The sequence below is a fragment of the Pteropus vampyrus genome, unplaced genomic scaffold, assembly GCF_000151845.1.
Source record: "Pteropus vampyrus isolate Shadow unplaced genomic scaffold, Pvam_2.0 Scaffold197, whole genome shotgun sequence".
Taxonomy (NCBI): Eukaryota; Metazoa; Chordata; class Mammalia; order Chiroptera; family Pteropodidae; genus Pteropus; species Pteropus vampyrus.
In genome coordinates this window covers 2,591,131-2,599,238 of record NW_011888978.1, presented here as the reverse complement: position 1 = coordinate 2,599,238, position 8,108 = coordinate 2,591,131, and positions in this window count along the sequence as shown.

Here is an 8,108-nt window from a genome sequence, read left to right as displayed (position 1 = left end):
CCTGCAACATCACCCCTGGCCATCTGCATTTCTGGGGCTCTGTAGTGACATCTTTCATGCTCTAGCCTTCTGAGTGACACTCTCTCCCAAGCTCTAGCTAGCAGTCCCCGCCGGTGCTGCAGGCTCCTATCATCTGTCACTACAGTACTTGTGACTCCTGTTTCAATTCCGGTCCTGCTTCATGAGGCCTCTGTAATTGGAAAAGTGTCCACTTCAGTCCTCACAAAGTGTCTGTCGAAGACTCAGCCTCTGCCTCTCCCCACAGGGGCTCAGAAACCAATTCACAGTGGGGCATCCCACACCCCCTGCATCCTCCACTGCCTTCATCTTTACCTGCTCCCTCTCCAAGTTTCTGCGACCCCAGCAACTATGAAAAATGCAAATAAGACAGCAAGCCATCCAAGTAAGTGCACGAGGCCATTGACCAGCAATTTGGCTGACAGCTCTGGTTTGTATCCCAGTTTGGGCTCATCGTAGGGGACTCACCAGATGTGCAACTGACTCAATCCAGTGCTTGGCACATAGAAACATGATCACGATCAACCACCCCATCTCCACCAACTCTACCTTCTACCTCTAGCACCTTCCACCATCACGGGGGACCCTCCCATCATCCACCAACTAATGCCACAGAAGCAATGGATAAAAGAGATTGCCTGTCAATAGGGAAGAGATAGAGTAATTTGTGGCACAATTATTTCAAGGAAGTTTAAGTGGCCTAGAAAAATTAATTAAATTCAAGGCAATTCACTTGGACGGATTTTCACAGTGAACTATTCAGTAAGAAAAGCAGGATGCAGAGAACAAAATGCAACATCTTATTTTTCTAAAGTGAACAAAACAAAATAAACCACACAGCCCCCCCCAGCTGTGTGTCTGATAAATGCATGTGGAGAAAAAGGTAAGAAAGGATATGCATTGTGTACTTAGAAATGGAATCTGGTGGGAGAGGAAGGAGAGAGAGGGAAGAAAGGGCACCTGGAGCATGGCCTCAGCGGGGTGCTGAAAGCTCAACAAGTACCTGGAGCTGTGCAAGGTGGTCCTTCCTGTTACACACTGAAGGGCCCCTGTAGCCCAGTTGGACAAGGTGAGGGGCTGCTTCAGATCCTCTCCCAGGCTGTAAAGGTGAGGGAGCGGGTATCAAGACGACCTAGGACATATGTGTCCATTCTATCTGCTTGTACGTACCTGTGAGTAGTTAGAACTATTGTCTAGAACTCTGAATTCAAAATGTTTTCTATAATGCATAAACACACATCATACAAACGTATTTACAGTGGTTCCCAGTTACCTTTGGGGTCTGAATCAGACTGTCCGGTCTAGATTTTGAGGTCCTCCTAGTAGCCCCTGCGATCTGCCCAGTGCCTCCTCCCCATAACAGGGCTCTGCCAGGCTGTGCCCACTGGGCAGCTCCAGAACTGATCTTGTCTCAGACAAACACGAGGAGGGAACCCAGGCCATGGGGCCTGAGCCAGCCACAAAGCTCGGTTCCAAGAAGCCATGGGGACTAGTTACCTCCTTTCCCCAGAAATTCCCATGGCTGTGCCACAGGGGGCTCATCAGGACAAATAGGGTCCCTTTGGTTCAGTCTCTTAGGTTTCAGTAGCCCCTCACCCCTGTCCATCAAATCCTTTTGGTCATCATCATCATTGTCACATCATCACTGTTATCATCATCACTGATGTCATCGTCATCATATTCACCAGTCTTTGTTGTTATCCTCACATCATCATGATTGTCATCATCATCTTCATCATCATCATTGTTGCCACTGTTGTTTTTATTTTTTGCCTAACTTCGGGAGTTTTCAGACATTATTTTTCAAGTATTTTTTTCTGTATTCTTTTTCCTCTTCTTTTGAGACTCTGATGACATGAACGTTAGACCTCCTGGTGTTGCCCCACACGTTCCAGAGGCTCTGTTCATTTTTTTTCTCTACAAATTTTTTTCCTGTTTTTCATTTGGGATAAATTCTATTGCTCTATCTTCAGGCTCAGAGACTTCTTTTATAGTCGAAAAAATTCTTTATTTTGGCTATTGTATTTTTCAAATTAAAATTTCCACTTAATTGTTTGCCCTTATTTCCTGGAGTAAGAACATACGAGTTGCTTTAGAGTCTTCTTAGAATAGCATCTGTTTCACTTCTGGGTTGGCATTTGGTGACTGCCTTTTCCCTTGTGAGTTGATGTCAATATTTTTCTAGTACTTCGTATGTCAAACCATTTTGTTTTCTCTTCTGGACATTTTGAATATTACATTACTCCAAGTCATACTTAAATCTTATAGAGAATGTTGACTTCTTTTGTTTGTAGGTTTTAGCAGGCAATCTACTTGAGGTTATGGTTCAAATCTTAGTTTAGTTTTTAAAGACTTTGCAGTGTGTTTGTATCTGCCCTGTGTGTGCACCACCCAGTGACTAACCTGAGACCTGACTGGTGGTCTGCCCTGCAATTCATATCTCAAAGTGATAGATTTGCTGCTTAGGGTCAGATGTCTACACAGGGACATCCACAGCTCAGAGGTGAGTCCAGGAGTTCATGTACAATTTTGTGGAATCAGATGGATTTTTTGAGCTCCAATCTCTAAGCAATCTTCCCAACACTTTCATGCTTCTAGTTCCCCCACCCCACAGTAGACACACTACCTGAGTTTCTGACTAGAATATTGGGACTTCAGTTTTTCTGCTCTGTCACATACTTTCTGCAAATGTGTCCATCTCTGGGACCAAGAGGCGAAAGGATAGAGAGAACAAAAGCCAGGGGTATTCCACCTACACTCTTGGGACCCCAGTTCCTTTCGTTAGAAAGGGTTTTCCTACCTCAGAGTTTTAGGTCCTTTCCCAGCTGCCACTGCTGCTCTACCTCTGTGGGGATTGCCTTGGGGGTTGGGTAGGAGAGACAGAAAAAATAGATTTCCTCCACTCTCTATCACACGTAGGACCCCTCATTCTCACCCTTTGAATCAAGGGTTTCTCTTAGTCCTCTTTCTGTTCACACCCAGTGCATACATCCAGGTTTCGGGCTGACTTTGAGGTCAGGTAATATCAAAGGAAAGAAAAACGGGAAACTTATGGTGGCTTGGTAGTATTTAGAGATCTGTTTTCCTTCCCAATCTATATGCCATCTTTTAAAAAAAAAAATAGACTTCATTTTTTTAGAGCAGTTTTAGGATCACAGCAACATTGAGAGAAAAATACAGAGTTTTCATATTTCCCCTCCCCAAATGCACAGCCTCCCCATTATTACCAGGTCGCACCAGAGTGGTACATTTGTGACAATCAATGAATCTTCACTGGCACATCACTATCACCAAAGTCCATAGTTTACATTAGAGTTCACTCTTGGTGCTGTACACCTAGGGTTTAGACAAATGAATAATGACATATAGCCACCATTACAGTATCATACAGAGTAGTTCACTGCCCTAAAAATCTTCTGTGATCTGCTTATTCATCCTTTAACTTCCCCACCCACCAAACTCCTGGCAACCACAGATTTTTTACCATCTCTATAGTTGTGCCTTTTCCAAGATGTCACATAGTTGGAATCACATAGTATTTAGTCTTTTCAGATTGGCATTTTTCACTTAGTTATATGCATTTAAGATTTTTTTTTATGTCTTTTCGGCTTGAAAACATAACAAAGAAATAGCTCATTTCTTTTTAGCACCGAATAATATTTCATTGCCTGGATGGACCACAATTTATTATCCACTCACCTACTGAAAGACATATGGGTTGTTTCCAAATTTGTAAATTATGACTAAAGCTGCTATAAACATTCATGTGCAAGTTTTTGAGTGAACATAAGTATTCAGCTCCTTTGGGTAAATACCAAGGAGCGTGATTGCTGAAGTGTATGGTAAGACTATGCTTAGTTTTTAAGAAAATGCCAAACTGTCTTACAAAGTGGCTGCACCATGTTACATTCCCACCAGCAATGGATGAGCTCCTGTTGCTTCACATCCTTCCAGCATTTGGAATTGGTGTAATTTCTTCCTTAAAAGTTTGGTAGAATTCATCACTGAACTCGTCTGGGCCGGGTCCTTTCTGTTTTGGAAGGTAATCAATTATTAATTCAATTTCTTCAATAGATATAGGCTCATTCAGACTATTTCTTCATGCGTGAGTTTTGGCAAATTGTGTCTTTCAGGAAATTGGTCCCCTTTATCTAGGTTGTCAAATTTGCGGCCATGGAATTGTGCATAATGTTCTTTTATTATCCTTTTAATGTCCTTGTGACCTGTAGTGATGTGATGTTCCTCTTTCATTTTCCATATTAGTAATTTGTGTCTTCTCTCTTATTTTCTTAGTTAGCCTGGTCAGAGGCTTATTGATCTTTTTAACCTTTGCAAATAACCAGCTTTTACTTTCATTGATTTTCTTTATTGATATCTTGTTTTCAATTTCATTGATTTCTGCCCTAATTTTTATTGTTTCTTTTATTTTGTTTATTTTAGATATAATTTGTTATTCTTTTTCTAGTTTTCTAAAGTGAAAGTTTGCATTATTGATTTTAGATCTTTTCTAGTGTTGCAGTAGATGCTATAAATTTTCCTCAAAGCACTGCTTTTCGCTGCATCCCACAAATTTTGATAAGTTGTGTTTTCATTTTCATTTAGTTTAATATAGATTTAAATTTCTCTTGAGATTTCTTCATCAATCCATGTGGTATTTAGAAATGTGTTTTAAATGGTATTTAAAAATCTCCAAACATTTGGGGATTTTCCACCTATCTTTCTGGATTTAATTTTTTAGTTTAATTCCATTGCGATCTGAGAGCAGACATTGTACAACATTTATTCTTTTAAATTTATTAAGGTATATTTTATGGCCCAGAATGTAGTCTACTACATTCAGATTGGCATTTTTCACTTAGTTATATGCATTTAAGATTTTTTTAAATGAATTTGAGAAGAATGTTTACTCTGTTGTTGTTAGATGAAGTTGGCTATAGATGTCAATTGTATCAGTTCAAATAAGTCCTTGATGATTTTCTGCCTGCTGGATCATCCACTTCTGTTAGGGTGTTGAAATCTCCAAATATAGTAGTAGATCCATTTATTTCTCCTTCCAGTTCTGTTAGTTTTTCCCTGCACATATTTCGATGTGCTGTTTTTAGGCATATATCCATTAAAGGTCATTGCATCTTCTTGGAGAATGACTTCTTTACAAAAAGTCATGTCCCTTTTTATCCCTGATAATTTTCCTTGCTCTAAAATCTTCTCTTTCTGAAATTAATATAGCTACTCTGGCTTTCTTTTGATTAGAATTAGCATAGTATGTCTTTCTCTACCCCTCTACTTTTTAACTACATATGTCTTTATATTTAAAGCAGGTTTCTTATAGACAACATATAGTTGAGTCTTACTTTTTAATACATTCTGACTCTGTTTTTTAATCGGTATATTTTTACTGCTGACACTTAAAGTGTTATATAATTGAATTAACATCTAGCATATTTATCATCGTTTTCTGTTCATTGTCCCTTTTTTTTCTATTTTTGCACTCCATTCTTTTTCTGCCATTTGTGGTTTTAATAGAGCATTTAATGTGATTCCATTTTCTTTCCATCTTAGCATCAGTTATACCTCTTTTTTAACCTTTTTTTTGTGGTCGTCCTAGAGTTTGCATTATAGATTTATCATTAATCCAGTTTCCCTTTTAAATAACATTGTACCTCTTCACGGATAATGAAAGTACTTTAGAAAAATAAAATGTTCCAATTCCTCTCTCCCATCCCTTTTAGCATTGTTGTCATTCATCTCACTTATACAAAAGCTGTAATCATTAACTACATAGTTGCTATTATTATTTTAAATAATCTGTTAGATCAATTAAGAATAAGAATAAAAGATTTTATTTTACTTTCACTTATTTCATCTCTAATGTTCTTCCTTTCCTTATGTCAGTCCTAATTTCCGACCTCTACCATTTTCTTCCTCTCTGAAGAACTTCTTTTAACATTTCTTGCAAAGCAGGTCTACCAGCAACAAATTCTCTCAGTTTTTGTTTGTTTGAAGAAGTCTTTATTTCTCCTTCACTTTTGAAAGATAATTTTGCAGAATATAGAATTCTGAGTTGGTAGAGTTTTTTTCTCTCAGCTTGTTAAATATTTCGCTCCACTCTTCTTGCTTGCACAGTTTCTGAGGAGAAGTCAGGTGTAATTCTTATCTTTTCTCTTCTGTGGGTGAGCCGTTTTTCTCCTCTGGTTTCTTTCAAGATTTTTTCTTTTTCTTTGATTTTCTGTAGTTTGAATATCATAAGCTTAGGTATAGATTTTTTGTTTGTTTGTTTATTGTTGTTGTTGTTGTCGTATTTATCCTGCTTGGTGTCTCTGAACTTCCTGGATCTGTGGTTGATTCTGACATCAACTTGGAGGAAATTCTCAGTCATTATTGACTCAAATATTTCTTCCGTTTTTGTTTTTGTTTTTTTCTCTCTCTTTCTTCTCTTTCTGGCATTCTCATTACATGCAAGTTACACCTTTTGTATCACAATTTTTAGATTTTATGTTACTTTTTTTTCAGTCTTTTTTCTCATGGCTTTTCAGTTTTGGAAGTTTCTATTGGCAAATTTTCAAGCTTGGAGGTTCTTTCCTTAGCTGGTCCAGTCTCCTAAAGAGCCTATGAAAGGTATTCTTCTATGTTACAGAGATTTTCACCTCTAGCATTTCTTTTTGATTTTCTCTCAGAATTTCCATCTCTCTACTTACATTGCCCATCTGTTCTTGAATGTTTTCCACTTTTTCCGTTAGAGCCCTCAGCATCTTAATGATAGTCATTTGATAATTCCAACATTCCTGCCATATCTGAGTCTCAGTCTGATGCTTGCTGTCTCTTCAAACTGTGTATGCATGTGTTTTTTTGTCTTGCTTTTGTTTTTGTCTTTTCGCATGCCGGATAATTTTTTATCAAAAGCAGATAAGACGTGTTGCATAAAAGGAACTCCAGGAATCAGGTCTTTCCTGATGTGGTGGTGAGTTGTGAAGGGAGGGAAGCACTTGATAGTCCTATGATTAGGGCCCTGTCTTTCAATGAGCCTGTGGCCCTTGACAAGTGCTTCTCATTTTTCACCTTTAGGTGGGATAGGACGGCTACTGGAGACCATGGTTGGATATTACCCTTCCCCCATGTAGGAGGCTGGTGGGCGCTCAATCAGCGCCGAGCTGATCAAGAAGGGAAGGTTCAATGGTGAGACACCCAGTTGGAAGAATGCACAAGAGGCTGACATGAGAATGAAATGGCAGGCACCAACTTTATTGTGCAGAGCACAGTATTGTTGTGGGGGAGGGCGGTATTGTGCACACTTCTTCTGCTTCCCTTCTTGTGCTCCCCTTCTGCTCTCCAGGGGACTGCATGACTCCACACATAGCAGAGTACAATAGTGGCATTTAGCCACACATGCATGATACAATAAGCTGAAGTATGTTTACATATTTAGGTGCAGGCACCCTACTACACTAATGTAACATTCTAAAACCGGGATCCTATTTCTAGCCAGAAGCCTGTATCACAGCCAAACCTTGGACCAGCCAGACCTTGGACCAGCCATACTTTGGACCAGCCAGGCCTGGCACCCACAGCTGGTGACAGGTATTCTCAGTTCCCTCAGGCTGGTCAGACTCTCTGAAACACCACAAGTTTAGACTCTGGTAACATAGTTTCTCTTGAGGACAGGCCCTTGTGAGAAGAACATGGTGGTCTGGCATATTTCAAAATGGTGACTTTTCTACTCCTCTAGGAAGCACAAGGGGATTTCCCCCTGATACGCATAGGGAGGACCTGGTAGAGCTCCAGAAGTAAAACTCACAAAAGTGTGGACGCCCCCCTCACCCTGGATCCCTCTGGAGTTTTAACTCTCAGACTTGTCCTCACTGAGCTTAAGTTCTTCCATCGTGTCAGGTTTTCCTGCCCCATCATTAGTTTCAGTGAAAGTTTCTGCTCCCAGACTTCCACACAAGTGAGCTATGATTGTCTGTATCCATCTGTTTGTCCAATTTGGAGATAACAGTTTTCTTTTGACCTCACATCTCTGAGAGATCTAAGATGAGTTGTTGATTTTTCAGTTTGCTTAGGTTTTATCTTGTTATTAGGATGGAGTGTTGCTT